The sequence below is a fragment of the Lycorma delicatula genome, chromosome 3 (genome assembly GCF_047948215.1).
Source record: "Lycorma delicatula isolate Av1 chromosome 3, ASM4794821v1, whole genome shotgun sequence".
Classification (NCBI taxonomy): domain Eukaryota; kingdom Metazoa; phylum Arthropoda; class Insecta; order Hemiptera; family Fulgoridae; genus Lycorma; species Lycorma delicatula.
This window is the reverse complement of record NC_134457.1, coordinates 107,019,803-107,046,989: the sequence shown is the minus strand read 5'-3', so window position 1 is coordinate 107,046,989 and position 27,187 is coordinate 107,019,803. Positions and strand designations below refer to the sequence as shown.

Sequence of the window (27,187 nt, the reverse complement as noted above, 5' to 3'; positions counted from 1 at the left end):
AGCCTAGAACAGCCCAGAATAGTCAATACGAGAGGTCAGACCCTTATAATTCTTTAATTATAATAGGGGGAAGTCTTGGAGTACAAATATGATGAAAACTTTCTTGTCAGGCATGAAGAAAAAAATTCACGAATTTGAAATCTAACTAGGAACAGTTCGGGTAATCAAAAAAAAAAAAAAAATGTCAGAATGCCAGTAAATTAAATACATACAAATTCTGACGCTTAAGTAAGCTCGCAGCGAAAAATAATTCAAATTAAGGGAACGAGCTTTTCATAGGACATATTTATAATATAGCATGTGTTGACAAAATATAATGAAGTGACGAAAATTCTAAAAAATTCTACGCAGGAAGACATGCAAAAAAGGCCGTCTAGGAAATACGCCAATTTTAAAAATCAATAGTAACAAATTTAAATCCTTAACCTTACAAAAATTACACGTTAAAAAATTTCAATGAAAATGTAATTACAATGTAATGGAAAAATTTGAATACGATGAATGGATTTGAGAAATAATAAATTTAATATAAGCTATAAAATAATTTAAAATCTACAATTAAAAATGGTACCAAACAATAAATTAATTTTATCTACACTAATAGGTTCAATAAAATTACTTTCATTTCAACGATTGAGGTAGTAAACTAATACACAATCTAAAAATATATAAATTAGAGATTTCGCTTACCAACCAATGTAATTAATTATTATGTTCTAGCGCTTTTGGAAGTTATTTTTCCATCTTCAGGAACATCTGATAACCTTTTATATAAGTATTCACATATTTATTTGATGTAGATTAAAATTAAAATAAAATAAAATTACCATAAATATATAATCGATCGTGAAGTTATAAAATAAGTCATACGTTTGTACGTCTAGTCGATAAAATCGTCTCAATTGTTATCAACAATCAACAATCTAGACGATTTTACGGACTAGTCGTACAAATATATGAATTATTTTATAACTTGAAGATCGATTGTTATATTTATGGAAATTTTATTTTATTTTAATTTTAATCTACATCAAATTAATACGTGAATACTTATATAAAAGGTTATCAGATGTTCCTGAAGTAGAAAAAATAACTTCTGAAAGAGCTAGAACATAATATTTAATCACATTGGTTGATAAGCGGAATTTATAATTTATATATTATATATACCAACAGGCCATGCTAAATAAAATCATTACACAATCACTACAATTTAAAAAATTCAATTATGTTTTTAATTACTTGTTTATGAAAAAAATACTTCTAAGGAGTGTTGTCTGCTAAAGTACTACAATGTAAAAAAAATAAAAAATAAAAAACAACACGAGAACAAAAAAACTGTTAATTGATTTTAATAAATTCTATTGTATTCTATTGCTACGATGAAATTCGTTAAATTACATTTATTTATTAATTTTATAATATTGCTTCGTATATCTTTAATTTCTTTACCATAAATTTGTACTTACGGCATTTGTTTATTGTAATAGAATTTTTCACAATTCATCATTGTTTGCATATTGATTTATTTTTTTCGAATCATTTAATAGTTCTTTTAATTTCTTTTATAAATATTGCAACACGCGAAGATATTGAGGGTTTAAATTTTAACACATTAATAAATAGAACAATTTATTTGTAACCGATAGTAATTTTAAAAGTAAAAATAAAAGAGCACTTAATGAACGATTTTTCAGTAAAAAAACATTTAAGTTAAAAGAAAATAAAACTTTCAGAGATTAAGTACAGATCGAATAGTTCAAGCACAATTAACACGACGATGCCACTGCGAGCACTGAAATGCGAATGTGTATCATAATTATTAACAGAATATTGACAATAAAACAATGTCAATAACGGTCGGTTGACATAAGCAGTCAATAGAAACTACGATAAGCCCGCAAACAAAAACAATCAATTCATATGTACAAAAACGAGGAATCTTTCATCAGCGCTGAAACTAGATCACATCCGAAAATTATTATTACCTGTAACGATGTAGGAAATTTATAACACCGGAATTTTTACTATAATTAAAATCTCACGAATCTCACTACTACATAAATCATAAATAAAAGGAAAGTATAAATAAATAACCTATTAGTACATCGAGTAAATGTAATATTGTCTATAATGACAATACGTCGATAATTGTGGATGGCAATATCGATTTCTTCAGACAATTATGTAACTTATTAAACTTAATGTCATTGTCTATAAAATAACAATTTCAATTACTATTATAATATACCTAAAAAAAAATTAGTTTAATAATAAAATTAAAAGAAATGACCATTTCATAAATTTACAATTGAAAATTTGTTATTCATCTTAATTAATCTAACAACTTCTAACAGTAAGTTGTGAATAACAAAAACAGCTCACACAAAATTACTAAAAAAAACTATTTCCAATTTTTCAAGTTCTACAGGCATATAGTACAGACGAAGGTGCACTATAGCATAACGGTGATGCTAGTTAGAATAAACTGAAAGACAAACATAAAAAACATTATATTTTTAAAACAGTACCTAATAATAATAAATAAATAAATAAAGGTAATATGATACTTAATAAAAACTGTAATTAATTTTAAATAATCAGATAAGCGGTAAACAATTTATTAATTTCTAATTTGGCTCAGAACTCGAAAGTCAAATTTAAAATAGAATCTAAAAAAATATATGTTTTTGGACAATTTAAAAAAAAAAATTAGGTTTTATTTAATTATTTATTTCTTAAATTATTTTACAACTATATTTCTATTTAAAATATGAGTACGCTTACAAAAACGTCACACGTATGAAAAAAATCTGCTCGCAAGAAATTTGCGTTTTGATAAGAATAAGAAAAAGACGTAAAGAGACTGCAAACAAATAAGGTTCTTTGGAGTATGATAACAGATATTGTTTTACTCTAAGGTTTTCAATTAATTGTCTGGAAAATCCGGGCGAAAATGCTACAAATATCAGGATTAATTTCGACTATACATAATACTAAGCAAGGATGGCGACAAAAAATATTCTCAAATTGTCTGCGTAGATAACATACTTCTTTTTAAAAAAAACTATCTTCCACTTAAGTTCCCTGAAAAAAAGATATAATGTGACATCGAGATAAACTTCCTCTTCAAAATAAATAAAAACCCATTGATAGCGGTCTCTTTATGGAAATTAAGACTTGAACATGCATTAAAAAAAAAACCTAATGACACATTTGTAGGACGCAACTACTCACAACTTCACGTGACGCGGCTTTTTTTTCTAATGCACGGCTTACACACACGACTTAATTTAAAATATTTATAATTTTATCTATATATAATATTTTTTATTTAACTCAATGATTATAACTAAAGCGCGCGCGCATACCATATTTCATTTGCGCTTATGGTGACAGGGGGTACTATTAACGCAGAATACCCACTTAGCCACTAGTTTGGAGCATTTTTTGGGGTGGAAGTGCGATTTTGAAAAAACCTTTTTTTGCAAATATTACTTTTTAATTGTTAAAAAATGTGCCTAGAAAAAATAAGACCTTAATTAGGCGAAATCTCGAGATACTGAGGGTGACCAAGCTCTACAGCCTTACCCCTTGATCTTGAAAAGTTGAAAATTTAATGGCATCAATGCCCCATATACAGAAATAATCTGACACAGTTTGGTCAAAATCGGTTCAGTAGTTTTGGAAATATAAGGTGTGAGACACCGACGAACACAACACACACACACACACACACACACACACACACACACACACACACACACACACACACACACACACACACGTACGTACGTACATACGAACATCCGGAAAATCTCCATTCGTTTTTTGGGTTCCTTAAATGTCAAAATAAAGATCCAGTGGAAATCACATATGCTCAAATTGGACCGATTACAATACTTTCCCGTCTACAGCTTTAGCGCTAGACGGAAAAGTAAAATTACGGGTGAAATTAAGAACTTGCTCATTCTATTACTGAAGTTGGTTACAGATAATTAAATTACACCAATATTTATAAAACATCAAAAATAAGAAAGTAATGATAAAATGGCCATCTATTTATCAGTATTAAATACTGAAAGTTATATAAAATAAAACTTCAATGATAATTTCAGATAAATTACAATTTTTGGGCAATATGTAATCAGAAATATATAATCCACATGAATAAAAATTTTTAATTTTACATCCAGTTTGCATCAGGCCAAGCTTGAGAAAGTTTTATTCATAAGTCAAAAACTTGATATTTAAAAGATAAAAATAGACAAAAATATAAAAAAGATAAAAATAGACAAACTATCTGAGATAGTTTGTAAAATATTTAGTTAGATAATTTATAATAATTATACGTTGATTTCATATATGCAACATATATCAGATACGGCATGGACCCCCCCCCCCCCTTCCATATTCAGAAGGTTCTACAGATGTCTTAGTTTTAATAACAGTTATTTACTCGTATTTATGTGTTTTATAACCTTCACTCAAAACCAAATATGAAATTCCTAAACTAAACATTCAAGAAATCATAAGAATAAGCTTCTAAAGTAAAAATTTTAACAAAACAAATATAAAACAACCTTTAAGATGAGACCCATTATATGAAGTTTCAACCATTCGGATAACAAATTCAAAATTATTTTCAATCTTGTTATAAAGGTACATAACAAAACCATAATTTATTTTATCTCATCCCTTACCTGCATTGAAAAGATAGTTTTTCCTACTCTCTGTTTTATTGCTAAGGGGCACCAAAAAAAAAATGTTGAAAATACACAAATAACCAATTAAGTGGCAAAAAGAGCACATTCATTGTGATTTCAGGTGAGTTTTAATTATATAAAATATATCTTCTGCTATAGTTCGCGATTGAGATGTACATGCAACTTTTTTCATACATCTGAGATTTTTTAAAAGTAGAAAATTAACTAAATTGAGTATTTTTTATTCTCATTAATTAGAATATTTTTGCAACTGTTTATAACATTTTAAAATTTCATTGCTATAATAAAAGTATTCTCCTTCGTACAAAGTTATGGTGAAAGGAGTAAATCCATCAGCTCAGTAAATCTATCAGTTGTCTACGACTCGCATTTTCCTTTTCAAAAAATGTTTCAAATTACTTTATATTATACTTTTGTAGGAATTTTCTATATAGCAAAATGGTTTTCCAAAATTTCTGTGACACATTTAACTGTATCCTCTTAAGTTTCACAGTCCTTATGGACATCTAATTTTTGATATCAGTAGAAAAACTGCAAGCTTTTGTTTCAGTCTGCCCTGTCAAAGGATAAAATTTTTATTTTTGGTACATTAACAAGATCTAAAATAAAAATATATATATAAAAAACTATGCTATGGAGAGATCCAAAAGTCACGCACATCAAAATTAAAGTGTCTATAAATAGTAGTATAGTTAAAAAAGTTCTATCGGCTACTGCAAGATAGCATCATCGGTATTAGCAACTACAAACCTAGACGCCATTGTGATACGTATTAATCACACGACAATTGCAGTAGTGCTTTGTTTACTGCTTGTTAAACGTGTTGTTTTCCCAAGAGCAATGAGTTTTCATAGTTGAACGTTATTTTTCAAATCGATCTTACGCAAGTGTTGAAGAATAAATTTCGTGGGAAATATCCGGATGTCGTAGTGCCTAACAATTCGACCATAACGAGATTAATCGTACATTTTAAAAAATGTGGATCAGTTGCAGACAAGAAGAGAACCGGGGGACCGGCAATTTTGTCTGATATTAAACCGGCTGAGGTTAAGAATTTGATGCAGTATTCGCCTTCAAAAAGCTTGAGGAGACTATCAGCAAGCACACTTTCAGATTTTATATGAAAGTGCTCAGAGAGCGATGAAGCAATTACACTTTCGTGATATCATGTTACAGCGTTCAGGAATTGAAGAGGATAAAGAAAAGCGCGTAGTGTACTCTACATTGTTTTGGTCATTTGTTGACAACCATGGAATTGCAGAGCTTGACCGTGTTTTCTTCACTGATGAGGCTTGGTTTCAGCTTAGTGGCTATGTGAACAGTCAAAACATTAAAATTTGGTCAACTGAAAATACACATGTGTTATATGAAAACCCCTTACACTCTCAGAAAATGGGAGTGTAGTGTGTTCATATCCCGTCGTCAAATAGTAGGCGACCCCATTTTCTTTGAAACTACAGTGAAAAATGTTGAGTACCAAGACATCATTGCACAGTTTATTGCGCTTCTTGAAGATGATCACTAAGTAATTGTTGGTTGCAGCAGGGCAGTGCCACAAGTCACACGTCTAATGAACCATACATTTCTTGCCCGAGTTTTTTGCGTATCACCTCGAAACAGTTATGGTCCCCACGTACACCTAATTTGACATCCCTAGATTTCTTTCTGTGGGATTATCTTAAAGGAAAGGTTTATAAAAACAGTCCACACTCACTGGAGAAACTAAAGATGTACATAACGAACATTAAAAACATCAGTACATGCTCCACAAAGTAGCTTCAAACATGGTAAAAAGAGTTCGTACATACATTACTAAACGGGGCAGCCATTTTGAACATATGTTGTGAAAATAAATAAATCTTTAAATATTATTACTTAATATCTTATTTTTTTATTACTTTGATGTGTGTGACTTTTGGATCGCTCTGTATTTCTGAGGTTCTCTGAGCTATTTACAAAAATTGCTAATTGTCCTCAAAAGCTAACATAATTAAATAACACTTCTCTCCTGTTCTTATAAAATGAAACCCCCTCTTCTTAAAAAAATTCTCCATGTCTGAAGTATAAAAAATAATATTAGAGGCATAGAAATAGCTATTATTATTATCATTATTTCACATTAAGAATAATTTATTCATTTATTGCTTTGAAAAGGTTTTGACAGATAAGTAAAGATCAATTGAAACGTGTACTTTTGTAATAAGGATTTTTGATAACTCTAACATACAGATTGCTTTTTATTGACTAATTTAAGTAAGACTTTTTTTTTAGACAGCAACAATGTACTAACATTAATTTTTGATAAAAGTGAAGCTTTCATAAACAATAATTCAAAAGACATACCATGCAGCAATTGTACAGTGGGAGTAGAATTCAAATGAGTGCATAACAGAAAACTAAAAAAAAGATTTACTGTCTGTCTGCTGTTCTAAACTTCTCTATCTGTAATAACTGAAACCTGGCACCACACATCTCTCTAAACAGTAACTTGCTGTGTTGTATGCAATTTAATATTTTAAGGTAGGTCGTAGAACAAATGGTGAATAAACTGGCTTTCTGCTTAGTGTCATTCACAGTGTACGTTTTCTACTACAACAGCTCCAATCCATAAATATATGCTTTTTGGGTCATCTGATATATGAAATATAACTAAAATTTTAACATAAAAAATTTAACTTTACTTTTTTACAACCTCTTAGGAATATCCACTATCTTAAATTAATTCATAGAAAAACTTGTTCCCTCTCACAACAGAAATTTGTTATTAAGGCAAATTAAAAAATATATTCATAAAAACTTCTATAGTAATCATACATCTGATGAAGATGTATCTTTAAACATCTGATGAAGGCTTCACACCCCACTACGCTAAAAATGTATTTTTTCTTTTTTTGTATTTTCTTAACAATAAAAATCTATTAGTTTTTCTTTCTATCAGAAATACTAAAAGCACATATACTGTATGTATACATGTATACATAAATCAATGTCTCAAAATGCAGATACTTAACCACAATTGACCTATACTCAATCAGCACGTCCAATAAAATCATTATTAATTACTAAAATACTCTCATTAACTCCATTTTAAAACTGGAATATTGCCAACTAATAGGTTAAAATACGACTTTTATTTCTATTCCTAAAAATTTCAAAGCTATAAAATAATGTGATTTTTTCTAAGTATATTTAAGTTTAATTTATCCGTCCACTGAAGGGACTTCTAGTTCAAAGCTGAATGTATACAAAACTAAAGACAGCATTTAGTTAAATTTTGGAATGGCCTGGGAATTTATTAAGGCATATAAAAACAATAATATAATAATGGTGTTATAAAAAAAAAGTATAAATAAATGTAAATATATATACATTATTTTAATTAACATACTGTCTGGTGCGTTGCGTCTAACAAAGATCTATTATGAACTATGTAAAACAGAAAAAGGTAGGTTGGTTAACAATTTATATAATAAGCTTTTTGACTCTCTGAATTAATTTCAAGCAATAATGCTAATTCATTATAAAATTTTACAACTAACAATGAATTTATGAATTTGAAAAGTTTATTAATATTGATAAGTTTATATTAAGCTTCCTATTCTGTTGTATTCATACATAATTTTTGTTTATATATGTCGCAAAAGTATCTAGTGAGAATGTAAAAAGGTTCCTTCATAAATATATAGTCCCAGAGGATAGAATAAACTGAAACCAGTTGTGAGATAAATAGCTAAAAGTAAAGTAAAAATAAAAGTATCAAGTAAGCTAAAAGTAAACAATCTGCTAAACAATTAATTATTGCTATGTACACATTTAAGTAAAAATGTTATCTTTTTTAACATAAAAGTACATGTGTCTTATTAAATTTAAAAACATGTTAAAAACTAATTTTTGAAACTAGCATAATTACCAATTATAAACATACTAAACAAATTTTAACTATTATTAAAAATAATATAAACTATTGGGTTATATGCCTTAATAAAAAAAGTGTGTGTGAATATATAAATGTGTGTGTATATTTATATGAGTAGTTGAAAGAAGTAGCCACTGGATGTAATATTTATTTTTATGTAAGTCATTCACAAAAAAGTAAACTAAAACTTATTACAAGGCTAACAAAAGATTAATGCTTATTTTTATAAAATTTAAAAATACACAACTAAACATCCCATACCATTCTTAGTAGCTGCCATGTTTGAAATATCAATATTTAACAGTAAAAAACTATAAAAGGAAAAAACTGCAATACTGTAATGTAGTAAAAGTAGCATTTATAAAAAACACTATAAAATATTATCCATCCTTATTTACCTACAACACTTTTACGCATACAATGAACACAAACTAAATAAAATTTACCATTTATAATTAAATCAAATATTTTTATGTTTGCACATACATGCATTTTTCCCATTTAATCACCCAATGTGGTAGTACAATACTTTTTATAAACATTCTACATTAGTTGTAAAATGTTTCAATAAACATAATGCATGTATGCTATAACATTACGAAATGCAGACCAATAACAAACAACTTATTAATCATTATTAGAACAATATCATAATATTTAATTACGTTGGTTACACAATACATTTTTAATAATAAATAAAACAATGAAACAAAATATCTTAAATTTTTGTGGTATTATTTAAATGTAAAATTAGACAAAATACTCACAAATAATGAATGCTTAACACATTATTTTAAGCCATTTCTGTAAATACATGCAAACGCACATGCACACAAACACAGATATAATAATCAGTTCAATCCTTCCTTATTTAATGATTATTTTTATGTTTTGTTTCTAATCTATTAGATTAACAACTAATTACAAAACAATTAACGTGTACATAAAAAGTACTAATACAAAGGTTAGTTAAAACCTTGTTATCATTAACAGTTATTCAAAGCTTACATTAAACTTGTGAGATGTAGCTCTCAGAGTTATCAAACAGTGTGGAGACGACATCTCATCCATCCAGAAATATTCAAAACATTAATATACTGTATAAATGAATGTTTTTAACATAAATGTATGATTCAGATAAAAGTGTACAACACAAAAATACTTTAATTGTTAACAGGCTTACAAGAACTGGATCCTGCATATTATAAACAGTGTTTTATAATCATAAAATATTATAATAATACTTAATGTCGCTGCCTTTTACTTTAATAAATTTTACATAATTAAAATTCTGAGGGCTTTTAAGTCGTAATGTTTACTGTCAGTATACAATATTTCAGAACATGAAAGCACAAATTATCATGAGACAGTGTGCATGTTGTAGTTACAGTTGCATTGGGATCTTGTAATTAAAAATTAAATTCTTTACAGATAATAGTGTTAGTGGTAAATAAATTCTCCAAAAAATTCAACTGGTTCATTAAACATTTCTTTTAATAAATGTGGAATATTTCCTCTGTTATCAAATTTCTTCTTTTGTTTTTACAGTAACATAGAACTAGTTATTAAGTCTGATTATCATAACTGCATTTACTATATTAAAAATTATAAACAATGATTTTATTGTCTGTGATTCATGTAGCATTCAATTACAAATTGAAGTGATTTCCTAACATTTTATGAGTAATAACAATAACAGTAACATTCTTAACACCACCAATGAAAAACTGCTTGACTCAGAAAAGATATCTGGTAATTATTTCTATACACTTAGAAAATGATTCAGTTTATTTAAAATATTTCAACAAATAACAAATTTAATGTCATTTACTAGCCAAAAGGTTATTCCATTTTAACAATTTGACATGGTATAAATAAAAAAATTGCTACAAGGCCTTTAAAAAAAACATGTAATAAAAGAATATAGGTGTCTAATCCTATTCGTATTTTTTGATGTATGAGATTTCAATTTAGTAACCACAGCAGTTCCCTATAACACAGTGATTGTTTTTTTTTTACCTGTTATTGTATTTTTACATTGATGAAAATCTGAAAATTTCTTTAAAGTCATGACTGAAATTTTTTACAACGTAAAGTAATATAAATTTTAAATAACATTACTTAATGCAAAGTGATAAAATGAAGTGGGACCGAGTTAAAAAACAATACCAAAAAGAACAAACAAATATAATAGGCTTGTTAACACAATCAGATTCATAAATAATTAAACAGAATACATAACAAGATTAACATTAAGAGTAGCAAAGTAATACACCAAGACAATATCTGTTAATTAATATTTATTCATCTGTTTGAATATTTATTAAGAAGAAATGTTAAATGATAACAAAATTTCATGTTATTTTAATATATATATATATATATATATATATATATATATATATATATATATATGTATATAATATAATAATTATGTAATTAATTAATCGAAATGAGAATTGTAAATTAATAACCAAAATCATTAATTTATACTCTTTTTTATGGTTCAGCTTTCATGTTATCAAGCTGGAAAGCCTTATTTTTTTTAATAACACTCTACTTTGTCGCATTCCACTGAAAAAACATATTTAAAAATATTGATACTGATTAATATTAATTCAGTATTTTTGTTTTTACTTATACATATTCATATTGAAAGGCTGGTACTAAATTATAGTAAAAATCCTTTTTTTATTATCAGAGATGAATTCTGTAGCATGTGAAAAATGTCTAGCCTAACATGGATTTGAATCTAAAACTTATAGGATGAAAATCAGAGACACCATCATTCCATCACAAAGATTGCTGATTGGTTTGATATTAAAAACAACGAATAGAAAATATAACTGAGAACAATCAGATTTATAGATGCAGATTAAAAGATAACAACAACCTCCTAAGGTTTTGTAGAAACTCAACATCTGAACAGTTACAGACTTAAAATGTATAGATTTTTACTATACACATAAGAATAAAAAAGTTTTACATTAGTTGATAAATTCCTTCTTAAGTATATATAATATTTTTTTGCTTGATGATGTTGCCACATAAGCTTAAAGCTTGTGCATGGGATATGGAAATGGAATTTTGTAGCATATGAAAAATGCCATACCTGAGTGAGATTTGAACCTGGGACCTCTGAGTGTAAGGCCGAGACGCTACCACACATGCCACAGAGGCCGGTGTGAGTGGTAATGCAAATTTAGAATTTGCATTTAAAAAGGCAAATTTAAATGATCCTGACACACAAAGCAATCTGAGGGAATGGAAGAAATTTTCATAACTACCAAAGTTGTACAAAGATTCAGACCACATAAAATGTAAAAAGGAAGAGACAAGACTGCAAGTACATATATTAAGAAAGAGCGCTTCAGTAAAATAAAATTATTTTTGGTCAAGGTAAAAATGAAAAAACCTGCAGAACAAGCTCCAATGGATCTTCAAACTGAGAATGGTATTGACAAAATTTTGGAATGGAGCCACAGTTAAAAAGTTCAACATCAAAGTAATGAGATAACAAAGTTGGGTTTAATAAGCCAACTAAGTAAGCCAGAAGGAGAATTCATCATTTAAAAAAAAAAAAATTATTAATAGAACTGATAAAAAATATGTCAAATTAAGTTATAATTAAAACTGTTTAACAGAATCTGCAAAAACTATAATGTCATCATGGGAACATAATATAACTTATAAGAATTATTTACTATTAAAAACAATTCATTGACATTGCATACCTTCCTTTTATCAGAAATTTAATAATCTTAATTAATTTGAATACGTGAAAATATTTTACAGAAAAGTAACTTTTTTTATGAAAATCAAACATTTCTTCCATTTTTAGTCATGTAAGTGTACATAATATATATATATATATATAAAAAAAAAAAAAAAAAAAAATAAAAAAAAATGGTAACTGAACAATGAAAATCAACAAAAATGTTGTTAATTTTAATTGATCTTAAAGAATTTCCAAATCCACAGCACAATCAAGGGAGGCAGCAATAGTTTTAGAACAAGGAACAGGAAAGATATTTTAATACCTAAAAAAAAAGTCAGATAGCTTTTTCAAACTAGATATCGTTTTCATTTATTTGGGTTTTATATGATTGCAGTAAAATAGAAATTAATGAAGATACCATAATATTGAAATTATCAGTATTTTTGACCCCTTTAAGAAACCTTTTTATTTTCTTTTTCCTGTTTAGCCTACAAGAATTACCATTCAGAGGATGAATGAGGATGAAATGTATGAGTATAAATGAAGTGTGGTCTTGTACAGCCTCAGTTCAACCATTCCTAAGATGTGTGGTTAATTGAAACCCAACCACCAAAGAACACTGGTATCCACTATCTAGTATTCAAATCCGTGTAAAAATAACTGGCTTTACTAGGACTTGAACGCTGTATTTCTCGACTTTCCAAATCAGCTGATTTGGGAAGATATGTTCACCACTAGAACAACCCAGTGGGTTCCTTTAAGAAACCTAATTTTAATGTTCTTTACTCTTTATGCAATGGCCTAATGCGTATATTAAAGTAACAGCCACCATTCTGAATTTTTGTTACAAGCAAGTTATTTTATAGTACCTATAATGATAGAAATTTATAAAAAAATCAATTTCCTTTAACTTCTACTTTTTTAATTTCAAACACTTTTTTATTACATAAGAATAAAATATTTTCATTACTCTTAATGGAATGATATTTTTTTTATACTTCGGTCTGTAATAAATAACTACAAATAAAAACAATAAGTGTTTACAGGTCATTTGTTAATAATCTTGATTATTTTAAATCAAATTTGGGTAAGTTTTGTCAAATAAAATGCTACAGAGTTTACTAATAAAACTAATATAGGTAAACTAAAAGTAACTTTGATATTGGTATTTTAATAATTTATATGCAACCGTTTTGGAACCTGGAAAATGTAAAAATGCAAAATTTACTTAACCTTCAAAAATTTCCAATTAAATATGTACACCAAATTTTTGTAGAATATTTAATTTCATTCTTGAGATATGAATTTCATATTCATATATTTTACAGGACTTCTGTTTTGTTTGTAATAAATAATATAATACTGTTTCTGAATAAAAAAAAAAAAAAAAATGAGCAATTTTACATGAAAAAAGACAATATGTGCAATTTTACAACCTCAGTTATACAAAATTACAAATAATTTTTAATACTGAGAATGAAAAAATATGTCAAGTCTAAATGAGAAATTGAATACAAAACTCATTGTTGACATGTCTTATTTGCCGACTGAACAAAAACTTGACAGACAGTAACGAATTATCAATTAATCAGAATATACAATAAATCAATTCAGAACTGGAATAATCTAATTTTCAGTTCAATAAATAACACTGTTCAATTTATAGATTTCTATGCTATTACAGTTCTGCTGCTGCTGCTGCAGGGTAGTCATAAGGAGAAAGTAAAGTGATTGGCCAAAATTTTGGTTATCAGGGTTTTTGCAAATGTCAATGTTTCAAGACCTCCTCAGTCCACTCCTGCTGAATGGTTTAACATAACTTCTTTGAAAACGGCTCAAAACATTTCTTTATATGGAACAGTGACGAGATTAAATTTTCGGCAAAATTAAAAAGGGTGAGGAGCAGTTTTTGGTATTTCTAATTTTTTACTTTTTGTATAGTGATCGAGGAAAACTGAGACCTTTAATATGATGAAAGTACTTATTAAGTTACTTAAAATTTCAGTTTTATTTAATTCAATTGGATTTGGAGATGGGGGAATACTCAAGATTATTTCCAAATAGTTTTTTTTCATATGACAAAATCTGTTAACCAAAAACGCTGAAATTCAGCAAATATATTGTCTATGATTTTCGAACCCATTGGACAAGGAGCATTTTAGTTATTTTTTGTTTTTTTAGTAAACTGTAACTTTTTTATTTTTACATCAAGTATAAATACATATGATAGAAAAAACTAACTATTGAACCAAGTGATTATTTTATATATTGAGTCACTAAAATAATGAAATGGAAGAGTAACAGGAAATATATAAACGCCAATGTCATTTACATTAAAAATGTGTCAGAATTTTAACAAATATTTACAATTAATAATTGGTAAAAAAATTAAATATAAAAACAAAAACACATAAAAGAATAATTATTACTAAAATAGAGATAATGGATATTAGAAAAATGCAGTAATATTTTTTATCAGGAGACTAAAATGCCAAAAAAAAATGTTACAAATTTAGGACATTAAATAATATAATTGACATAGTTAGATAAAACTGAACTACATAAATTTCTTATGAAATAAAAAAGTATCATTCTAGACAATAAATACATTATTGTTTCTTTTATCTAATTTAAATGTTTAATTCTATTATTTTTAATACTGCAATCCATTTAATGCAAGATAAAATGCACAAAAAAATCAATATTATTCCATAAATTTTCCTCACTACTTTGAAAAGTTTTTTATTTTTGTAAATCAAGCAATTTCATATGTACAAATAATTTTCTATTTTTATGTAACATTGTATTGTTATTTACCATCTCAGCACTCCATGTAAGAAAACTAGCAGAATAGGTTTAAAATGGAGTGAAAGCAATTCTATATAGAAAAAAATGAAACAGATATTGAAAATAAACTGAATAAAACGATCTCAAGTTTTATTTTTATGATTAATTCATCACATAAGCTGGAAGCTTGTGTGAGCAACTTAATGTGAACGCATTCCTTGTAATTTGGTCTACTTACATAATATTCTTTGAGAGTGTCATGTTCGAACATGCATATGATAAGTTTGAACATGTTGTGCTCTCAGCAGTATAAAAGAGACATAAGGGATTGCAGAATGTCAGTTTAGTTTCAAATGCAAAGCATGTGTTTGGTGGCTTTATTTAAGTTTTTAAAAGTGTAGTTTCATTGAAAATAATAATAATTACGTTTAACTTTTTAGGGTGCGGTCAAACGGTGCTCCTATTTTCTTTTCAATTAGATTCTTATGCAAAATGGATAAATTTGTGAAAAAATGTATTGAGCCATCTACATACAGTGAATCACTTGGAAAAAATACAAGATTGTACAATGACATTCTGATCCCCTAGGGGAAGAAACCCTCCAACCACCTCCTCTGTATATAGCCCTGATGGGATTTACCAGAGGTCATCTTTTAACCACGGCATATGACATCTCTAAGTCGCCTTGGTCCAGGATGCCACCGATGTGAATGACACAAGCGATATTCCCATTGGTGTAACTATATTTAGAAATAACAAAACACATCTCTAGTGTCAAGCAAGAGTGAAAACTATAGTTGTCAAAGGAACTGAATCAGTTATTTAAATTATGGTTTTACCTCAATGAATGGAAAGTCACAACGCGTTGCTTGCTTTCAAGTCCTCTCTGATAAAAGCATGAAGCCATCAAGATTAATTTGACACTTGAAAACTAAACATTGGAATCATAAAAGCAAACCCTTGGAATTTTTCAAAAGAAATTACATACTTTGAGAAATCAACAAGCTTCTATTTGTAAATCGTCATACTGATAAAAATACTCTTGAAGCATCTCATCTCGCAGCAATAAGGGTAGATATGTCCAAACCCCATACAATCACAGAAACCCTCATATTGCCTACTGCAATTGATATGGAATGGAATGGAATGCAAAGTTGGCGGGAGTTTATTTCTCCCTACAAATCGCAGAACCTGGACAGAGTCCCTTGCTGCTGGATGATTCTAATCGGGCGTGTTTTTAAAAGGTTTATTTTAAATGGCGGGTCTAATTTTTCAAGTTTTGTTTATTATTTAGTATTTTAAGGACGGATTTAATTGCATTCCAATCCGTTGTTAAACCAGCGTTATCGAACCCATTTTATGGGCCGACCGCGGAAGGCTAGGCTTATGAAACCTGTCCTCCCGACGTAATTCCCCTTCAGACCGTCCACTGAAGTCCTTTTGGTGCTAACGCTTCATAGGCTAGCAGGAATACGCCACAACGGGGCACTAACTATCAGGAGGGAGCAATGCGACCCCTACTCCCGAGGAGTCGCAATTGCTGGTTTATTTTAATTAGCTTGTAAGTTTTAAAGGAGAGATTGTGTAGAAGTTCTTCATCCACTTCTGTTATGGCTGCCTTTCAGTCTAATTGATATGGCCAGTTATATGTTTTAATAAGCATATAAGAAGCAAAAAAATTGAAAAAAAAATTCCGCTTTCTAACGATACAGTATCAAGGTCAATCGATTATATGGCTGCCGATGTTCGCGATTAGATATTTCATCAAGTGAGTTCAAGTGAATTTTTTAACATTCAATTTGATGAATCAACAGATTTGCAAAACATTTCTCAGTTCTTACATTTTGTGGGATAGGAGCAGTTCAATCAAAGGAGCAGTACAATCAATATCTGGTCATAAAACAGGACAATGTCTTTTGATTTTTTTATGAAGCTACTAAAAACTATAACTTCAGACGGGACAAAATGTATTGCAGTATATAATGGTGATGCAAAGGCGATAACAGGAAAGAACAGTGGATTTCTGAAAAAAAAATTAAAAGAACGTCTTATTCCAAGAGTGGAATAAGCACTATTTTTCAGCACTGCTTCCTTCACAGATATACTCTTACCACAAAAAAAAAATATGCCGGAATATCTTAAACAAATTCTTTGTAAAGCTGCAAAGGTTAATTTTATTAGAAGACGACCATTACAGAGTAGGCTGTTTGCTAAACTATGCCATGAAACGGATGAAAAGAAAAAATCCCTTCTTTTCCACACGGAAGGTTACCGCGGGGGAAAGTGTTAACCCGGTTATTGGAATTGCGAGATAAATTAATAATATTTTTCCAGTATAAACACGCCATTCTCAATGTTTTTACAGAATGAGTATATGTTGTTGTTTGCTTACTTAGCTGATTTATTTTCCCATTTAAACGACTTGAATGTGAATTCACAAGGATGTGATAAAAAGATTTTAGTAATGACTGACAAAGTTCATGCTTTCATTAAGAAGCTTGATATCTAGACTATTCGCCTTCAAAGCAAAAATTTTGGTATTTTTCCACTCACTTCCGATTATATTGAGAAAAATTTGGATGAAGAAAACAATATTATTCACCACCAAAGTTTGGATACCATGAAGATGAATTTGCGTAAGCTAAAAATTTTGTCGACGGAGTATTTGCCGGAAGATAAAAATGATTTCTCGAAGATATGGGTACTGAATCCATTTGGTGAATACGTTGTTGCAGCTGCTAAGTTATCAGTTGAGATTCCGACCAGCTCATCGAATGGCTGCCGATAAAACGTTATAACTGCAATTCACATCTAAAGATTTTGATACGTTTTTGCTTACTCGTCTTAGTGAATTTGGAAATTTGGTGAATGGTCTTTTTTATACAACCAATGTCTTTCTTTGCCTAATTGAATTTAAAAAAAAACCTGCAATTGAAACTAAAAATTAATACATTCAAAATTCTTTAAATTTTGATTTATTGAAATCACCAAGCAAGGGGTTAATAGATTGTTAAATTTCTAGAAGTCAACGTTTAAAGAATTTAATAAATATATTTTTTCATAGATTCTATGAAATCAGTTTTAAATCTTTTAAAAAGTTTATAACATTTAAAGAGATTCTTAGTAAACTCAGCAGGCAGTTCAATAGTTTTAATTAGTATTTACTGAATAGAATTTGTGAAACAATGGTTTTGGTAAATTTATTAATAACTGAACAAAAAAATTTTTTTTTGATCAACAAAGAACTGCAGAAGTTTAATATCACGTAATTTTATAATAATATTGTATTTTTTATGTTATCATAGAGGAAGGAAAAGACAAATAACAAAACCTCAGATGCAAGTACACTAAAAAAATTCTGTAAGAAAATTAATGAATAGTAGAAAGTAAAACAACTAAATGTTTAAAAGATTTATATGCATAGTGCAATCCTTTTGACATAACAAGTTCACTTAATAATGATAATATTTAATTTAAAATTCTAACTTTAGTATAAACTGAACCAAAATGTTTTTAAAAAATCTTCTTCAAAACGTTTTCAATCGAGAAAGCAGTAAATGACCTGATGTAAAACATAAAGAATTACTTGGTATTATTATAAAATTAATAAATCAAAACAAAAATATTGATTTTTATCATTATATTCTTGTGTAGAAGCAGAACATTTTCATAAGGATTCTGAGATTTGCATCTAATTTGACAATACCAAAGAGCCCATTAATACTTGTTTCCGTTATGTACAAGAATGTGATGCGAACACCACATAACTTCCTTGTACGCCTATTAAATTGCATATACATTTTTTTTTTTTTTAATTAAAGGTACATATAATTTTATTTCATTAATAACTTCTTATATATATATATATATATATATATATATATATATATATATATATATATATTAATAACTTCTTATATATATATATATATATATATATATATATATATTTATTATTATTATTATTATTAAATTATTATTTATTGTAAAATTCTGTTTACAATCAGAGGTTAATAATTATTAACCTCTGATTGGAAATTAAAAAGTTAAAAAAAAGAAAGGGAGATGAAGTTTGATTTGAACCGATGGGGCTTCCCCTCGTAAGATCCAAATATTTAATTAATTAGAATTTTATTTGGCTGTAACTCTGGAACTAATGAAAATAAACACCACTTACGAAATATCGATGAAAAGCTCTCAGTGAGAGCTTATTAGTGCAGTTTGGAATTTGGACACTTTTGGTACAGTCGAATGTAATAAAAATGGGATGTGCACAACTAGATGTTACAACAGTCCTAAGTCCAATATTTTAGCATCCTACAGCTAATCGTTTTTGAATTAGGTGACATACATAATACGTACGTACAAACGTCACGCTGAACTAGTCAAACCGGATTCAAGGATGGTCAAAATGGATATTTCCGTTGAAATCTGAAAACCGAAATTTTCGCGATCACAATACTTCCTTTACTTCGTACAAGGAAGTAAAAATTAAATGAGTTAGTCAAAAACAAAAAAAAAGAATATTACATTTGTTAAAGGTGGGGAATAAATTAAAAACAAATTCTAAAATATATTCATTCATAGGTTAAGATTTAATTCGATTTCCTTTAATATAACATCCCGTCTAATAAAAGGTAATCAAGAACGTAAAAAATTTCAATACGTTTTTCTTTGTTTAAGGTCCGGGGTTTATAATTTTGAAAATTGTAGACATTTTTTGATAGGCCTATATAATATGATATACAAAATACAAAAAAAAAAAAAATAAAAAAATATATATAAAAACCGAAGGGAGATAGAACCAAAAAAATACATATACTCGAATTTATAATTCAATTTTAAGAGCTGGGGACTGATTATTTTGAAAAAAAGGTTTTTTGTTCTATTTATACAATTTAGGTATAAAATCTGCCAAAGAAAACGTTTTTCTAAAGTGCCTCTGAAGAAAATCGAAATTGGTTTTTTCGCGACATCCCCAACCCCATAAAAGAATTTTGAAAAAAATTTACATGATCAATACCCAACATTTAGAATTTATTGAGCCAAAATTTGGAGAAAATCGATTCGGTCAATCTGAGGTATAAGGCCAAAAGCGTGCGACACAAATTCCTACATAAGTACGCATATACATCCTTACATAAATATTCTTTTTTTGTATAGATGGACCCTAAAACGTAAGATTTTAAAAACCAGTTACCTTATTTTTGATAGATCATCATACTTTTCCTTTCAATATAGCTATTCTAGCTACATTCGTAGGGAAAGCAATACATAGGCAAGAGAGTAAGTCAAAAAGTAAAGCGAAATTTAAAAAAATCGTTTACTTTTATTTCTGCTTAAAAAAAATTATGCTTACTTTTCAATATAATCCTCTCTCCTTCTACGTACTTTTAGTCTATTTTTCAACAAGCATTTTATTTCCTTTTGGAGCCAAATCAAGATTGTACGACCGATAATCCAGCAGTTCAAAACTGAAATCTTGAAGGCAAAAATTTATTACGGGTGTAGGAGGACAACTGTTACCATAAAACAAAATCAAACCTTTTAAAAGTTTACACACCTTTCGGACTTGTTTTTTGCCTTCAGTGATAGCAGAGACACAATAGTTTTCACTTTTCATGGTTTCACCTTTAGGCCTGAAGTAAATAAAAACTGATCTTACATACCGCAGAATATTGTCATAATTAACTTTCATGCTGATGGCCTAACTTTCAGATGTTCATCGTACGTAAAAATTCTAGTATTTTTAACCGATCAGTCCATTCAAGGATCTTTGTTCCACTCAAACAATTCTTAATATCGTTAAAACTAATTTACCAATCCCTTCTGGTTTCATATCACTGCATTGTTTAAAACACTGTAATAATTTTCCTTAGTGCAATCGGATAAAGGAGCACTCATCTTAAATTAATTTTTAAACACAACCATAAACAGCTAAAAACGAAACGATACTTCAAATCAGCAGATTCTAAATTATAATTTTCAATTAATATTAAAGAATCAGATGATTCATCAAATCTTATGTGGACACCATATAACTTCCTTGTACGCCTATAAATTACATATACACATTTTTAAAAGTATATTAAATTTTATTTCACTGTTTAAATCTTTAGAGAATAAATAACCTTAACTTATATTTCTATTTTCTATCAGGCTTTTTAAAATCAAAACATTTAAAACTACTTTTGCAACCACAATCAGAACAGTTGAAAATTAATTTTTTTGTTAATTTTGATATTTTTTGAAAACATAATTTACCTTCATTATTATGAAATCACTTGTTTTGGTTGTTACTTGTGGTACAATTAAATTAAATTTAGAAGAACTGATTATGATAGGTTACTGGTTCCTGAACCGTTTTTAAAAAAATTAGCTCGCATGAATAATAATATTAGCCAAGCATCAACACACAATTAGTGTTGTAGGTTAATAGAACACGTAATAGATTTGTACAGACTTATAATTATTAGTCACACACAAAAATGCTTCTTAAAAATGTAGCTTAATGTTCAATTAACTTTTTTCAATTTTTTTATTGTTATTATTAAATATTTTTTATTGCAAACCTTTTTTTACTATCACGGATTAATAATTATTAAATCAATATATTTAAACTAAAAAAACAAAAGAGATGAAGTCTGATTCGAACCGATGTGCCTTCCCTTTAAGACCCAAATATTTCATTAATTAAAATTTTAATTTCGATTGCCACCAAAAGGGAGGTGTACAACTACATGTTACAGCAGTGCTAAATCTAAAATTTCAACATCCAACGACTAGTCGTTTTTGAGTTATGCGAGATACATACGTACGTACGTACAGACGTCACGCCGAAAAACTAGTGAAAATGGTTTCTGGAATGGTTAAAATGGATATTTCCATTGAAATATGAAAACCTAAATGTTTCGCGATCACAATACTTCTTTTACTTCATACAAGGAAATAAAAAAAAGGTTAAAAGATAATAAAAAAGGAGATGAAATCTGAAGACCGAAATTTTTGCGATTACAATAAAGGACACAACTGAAATTTGCAATAATAATCAGTCTGCAGTTTTTTGCTATACATTTATCATATCATATTGTGGAAGTTTACAGCTTGGATAGTAAATGGCAGCCAACATGATGAGTTCATCGGAAAGAGGGGTTTAGAAACCTAACAACAGATTCAAATTCCCTACTTTGCAACGATGTAATATGCTCAGAATTGCAACAATACTATGTAACTAATAGATAAAAGTTCTTATGTAAGTAATCCATCACTATAAATGACTGTTCCAATATTTATGTCGCCTTTGGAATCTTAATAAATCTAAGGTTCGTCGGCCTCCGTAGCGCAATTGGTAAGGTCTTGGGCCTTTCATACGTAGGTCCCAGGTTTGAATCCCAGTCAGGCATGGCATTTTCACACACGCTACAAATCATTCGTCTCTCCTCTGAAGCAATACCTAACGGTGGGCCCGGAGGTTAAAAAAAATAAATAAATAAATCTAAGGTTATGGTAAGGCTAACTGCCAATAAGAAAAAAGTTACTTCCACACTAAAATGCAATACACTGGTAAATTAAACAGTCAACACTAAAACTAATTAAATCAATGTTTGTAACAAAATTTATCTGATAACAATAATAGACACTTTTATTAATAGAAACTAATTTTCAGCTTTTTTCAATTAACATTTATGGAATAAAAATTATGAAAGCACATCATGAAACATATTTAATAAATAAGAAAAAACCGTTTCATTACAGTAATCTCAGACTATAAAGGTAAAAAATGTTTGCCAAAAAATCCTTTTTTCAAAATTCAAAACAAGACAAATTACCAATCGATAAATTCCATAACATATCTGCTATTATATATGTACTTCCAGCAATATTTTATTATGTCTTAATAGATTATAGAAGTGACTTTTTCATGAAAACTTAGGTATCAATACTTTTAATTAAAAAGAAATCCAAGTGTCATGTTTTTATACCCAAACCTCCATCAGCCCCCTCTGAAATGGAAAAGAACTATCAATATTTAAAAAAAGCAGCAACTTTAAAATTTAGCAACCAAATTTAAGGACCTGCACAAAAATACCAGCAAAATAAATATCAACAAAATTTCATTATCCAAATCCCTAAAGGTAACCAAAGGTACTCTAAAATTAATAAATAGTTTTCAAATTTGGGAATTCAAGAGGAGTTAGTGTAAAAAAAACATAAACTGCTTAAATCTTTAGACAATAAATAACCTTAACTTGCATTTCTATTTTCTATCAGGCTTTTTTAAATCAAAACATTTAAAACTACTTTTGCAACCACAATCAGAACAGTTGAAAATTTATCTTTTTGTTAATTTTGATATTTTTTGAAAACATAATTTACCTTCATTATTATGAAATCACTTGTTTTGGTTGTTACTAGTGGTACAATAAAATTCAACTTAGAAGAACTGATTATGATAGGTTGCTGGTTCCTGTAGCGTTTTTAAAAAATTAGCTCGCATGAATAATAATATTAGCCAGGTATCAACACACAATTAGTGTTGTAGGTTAATAGAATACATAATAAATATTTGTACAGACTTATAATTATTAGTCACACATAAAAATCTTTCTTAAAAATGTAGCTTTATGTTCAATAATCAATATTTTATAGTAACAAATCCCATACAAAAATCATAATTTTTTTCAGATAAACTGGATGAAAAATAAAGCAAAGTTAATTAACAAGCAAAGTCACACACCTTTTATTTTAATACAAGGGTATAACTTATAATATAAGGTATATAAGTAATATATACCCATTTTTATTATTAATACAATATATATAGTTCTATCAGAGTGATTTAAATACTTGTTTAAAATTAAGCAGTATCAATCTCATATACATAACACACTACTCAGTAAGAGATGAATACAGAAATTGGGGAATGCAGTTTTGAATGTAAATAAAACTGATATTTGAGAAACCCATCAATCAAAAGTTATATGCATAATTTTCTGGAAAAGTATATGAATTAATATAAAAAGTGATTTTAAAAATACCCTAGACAAAATTGCTGTTCTCAGTTTGGTACATTTTTTATAGTGTTTGATTTATTTTAAGTACTCAATAACTAAAATATCAATACCATAGAATCCTTATATCTCTTACAGTCTGATTATTCCATAATACCTAAACATCTCAGGGACTAGCATCCTAGAAGACTGAAAGATGTGAAGCAGTTCAATTGAATTAAGGTATTTTTTTTTTTTAATTATGACAATCTCAAAGCCTTTGCATGGGAATATGATGTGTAAATTTTATAACTATAAAAAATATCAAGCTTGATCAGATTTTTAATACTAGACTTTTGGAATGAAACACTGAGATGCTACCACTGTGCTATGGAAGTTGGAGGTTTAATAAACTGATTCCTGTAGATCAATGAAATTAAATAACATTTAGCACAGTTTTCAAGGGTAGTGTATGTATTATAAGACCGAAAAATTAAGATAACCATGTTAGTTAATATCAAATAAAAATATAAAAAAATGTATTAATCTAATGTCAAGATGTCAAGTTTTGTGGTTAAGTTCTTGCCTTTCTGTAATAAAGGTGTTTCAAGTCACTATCATACCTAGGCAGTTGTATTACAATATTATCATTGAATATTCCCTTTACATTATTATTTTTTTCTAATTAATAATACAAAGTGGACAGGCAGTGTTAGGTAAAACAGCTACATAGTCACTGACAATACAAGGACAAGAAATACACATGCTAGTATGCCCATTCTAAAGGATTCCTTAATGTCATGTGAAAATTACAGTCAACAAAATATCCATATATAATATGTATAGAAATACATAAATTTAAACAAGCACATTAATGGAAAAATCTTTTTATCAATCATAAAAAATTGACATTTTTAAATCTAGTTCCGTAGAAACCATAAAATACACAAAATAGTACAGAATTATTATTTGAAATTCTTACTTATATTTTTAAATCATACTTTTCATGCACACAAATTGAAATAAAATGTTTTGTTGCAAATTGTTACGTATATTTTGTTGCCCACCATGTCCTGATTCAATAGTAGCTAAGTTTGCATTTCACCCCCCACCATGCACATATGAGTTAGAACCAACAGAAGAAACTGATATGAATCCAAGAAAATATAAAATAAAAATAATGAATCAACCTGACATTTGCACATGCAATTCAGAACAACCTGAGGCAGAATACATAGTCAAAGTTTTCACAACTATTGATTGTTTTTATACAGAAACACGTTACAGAAATAAAATATTGTGTATGTACATTAAGGCATCTGATAATGCACAGTATAATATATTATTTTCACATGCAAATGGTTGTGATCTGGGACAAGTAGCTAGATTTTTACAATATCTTGCTAAATTTTTAAATTGTAACATTTTTGCATATGATTATTCTGGTTATGGTTTAAGTACTGGCTTGCCGAGTGAAAGTAACGTGTATGCTGATATAGAAGCTGCATGGAATTTATTAAAATCAAAATATGATGCAACAGAAAATAATACAATACTATTCGGTTGGAGTATAGGAAATGCACCTACGATACATCTTGCATCTAAGTACAATTTTAAAGCGGTGATCATTCAATCTGGATTTACATCTGGAAGAGATATATTCTGTCCAAGTGGAGAACGACGATGGTGTTGTAATCCATTCAATAGGTAAGAGAATTATTAATTCTTATTTAGTTAATAATCTGACTTTATGAGATATTTTCTGTACCTTGAACTGCTAAAATTAGATCATCCAAAAAGAAAACTTTCTAAAGTAGAACTTAAAAGATTGTTTAACTGAAGTATGAATAACACAGAATATTTAAGTTACTTAGTAGTTCAAGTAACTTTCACATTTCCTCCTCTTTTAATCCCTTTACACATTTAATAAATAAATTACAATGACGTTTAAACCAGTTTAAACTTATGATTAAAACATGAAATGGCTCCCTCCATGTTAACTCATCTGTCATTTTGTTTACTACTAGACATTAAATTTTATTTTATTAATATAAATTATATTCTTTTACTTGTTACAAAGGAAATCCCAATTTAATGGTACTATAAGGTTATAATCATACAAAAGTCACTGTTTCACATAAGGTATATAAATTACATGTTAGCATTCTTTAATTTAAGCCACAAGAAGATTTAGTTTTTATCTCGCTATGTTTTCTTTTACATTAAATACATGATTTTGCCTTGCAACAATAATTTTACCAGTAGGCTGACCGAATGATTAATGTTCAAAATTATACAATAATTAATAAGAAATTAAGAATTCAATAATGCTATTAATAATTTTAAGTTAAATAATGAAAAAATGATTTAATGATGTAAAAAATAACTAAGCGGTAAACAGTTTATATAATGAAAATTATTGAGTATTTGTAAAATATTTTCTTCTGATTATAATATTTTATTAACTATTGTCAATACAATATTATAAAAAAATATAATTTTAATTAAGAAACTTATTTCGCTTTGGTCAATTATTTATTTTAGAGAATATTTAAAATTGAGAATCTAATATAAGACCTTGATTTTGAGATGTGATATAATCAAATTGAGTCAATGAAAGTAATCAAATTGGATGAATACAAAAATGCCAAAATTTGATAAATTGATCAGTCAACATAAAAAAAAAATAAAAAGTAGAAATAACACAAAAAATTTCAGTAAAAATGTTCAGAAGTATACCATTGATACAACAGATAAGTATCAAGAGTTAAAAGTATAAAGATTTATTGATAATGAAAAAATTTGTAACGGAAAAGAAGTAAGTTTTAATATATATTCTCCAGTTGAATCATTAACACATAATTCTTAAAAAAATAACTAAGAGGATGGATTTAATAAGGAAAAAAATAATCATATGAAGTTTGTGAAAAAAAACCTCAAAATTCTACTCTTTCAAGCAGTTGATCAGAGGTATTATTAAGGACAAAAACACTTCAATAAATTAATTAATCAGTATAAAAGGAATCTTTTTTAAACAGTAGCTCCACAC

The 27,187-nt window shown here is 28.0% G+C and overlaps 1 protein-coding gene across 5 annotated transcripts in view; it reads right to left on the bottom strand.

The window, feature by feature from the left end:
- LOC142321868 (major facilitator superfamily domain-containing protein 12-like) overlaps positions 1–27,187 on the bottom strand; it is a 122,475-nt gene that overhangs the window by 56,891 nt on the left and 38,397 nt on the right. Inside the window, exon 1 of one of the 5 annotated variants that reach the window (XM_075360332.1) lies at positions 1,470–1,515. The exons of the other annotated variants lie outside the window; for them this stretch is intronic. The gene's annotated coding sequence lies outside the window, so the exon portion shown is untranslated. Of the gene's footprint in view, positions 1–1,469; positions 1,516–27,187 lie in introns of those variants that run through there. 5 annotated transcript variants of the gene reach the window in all.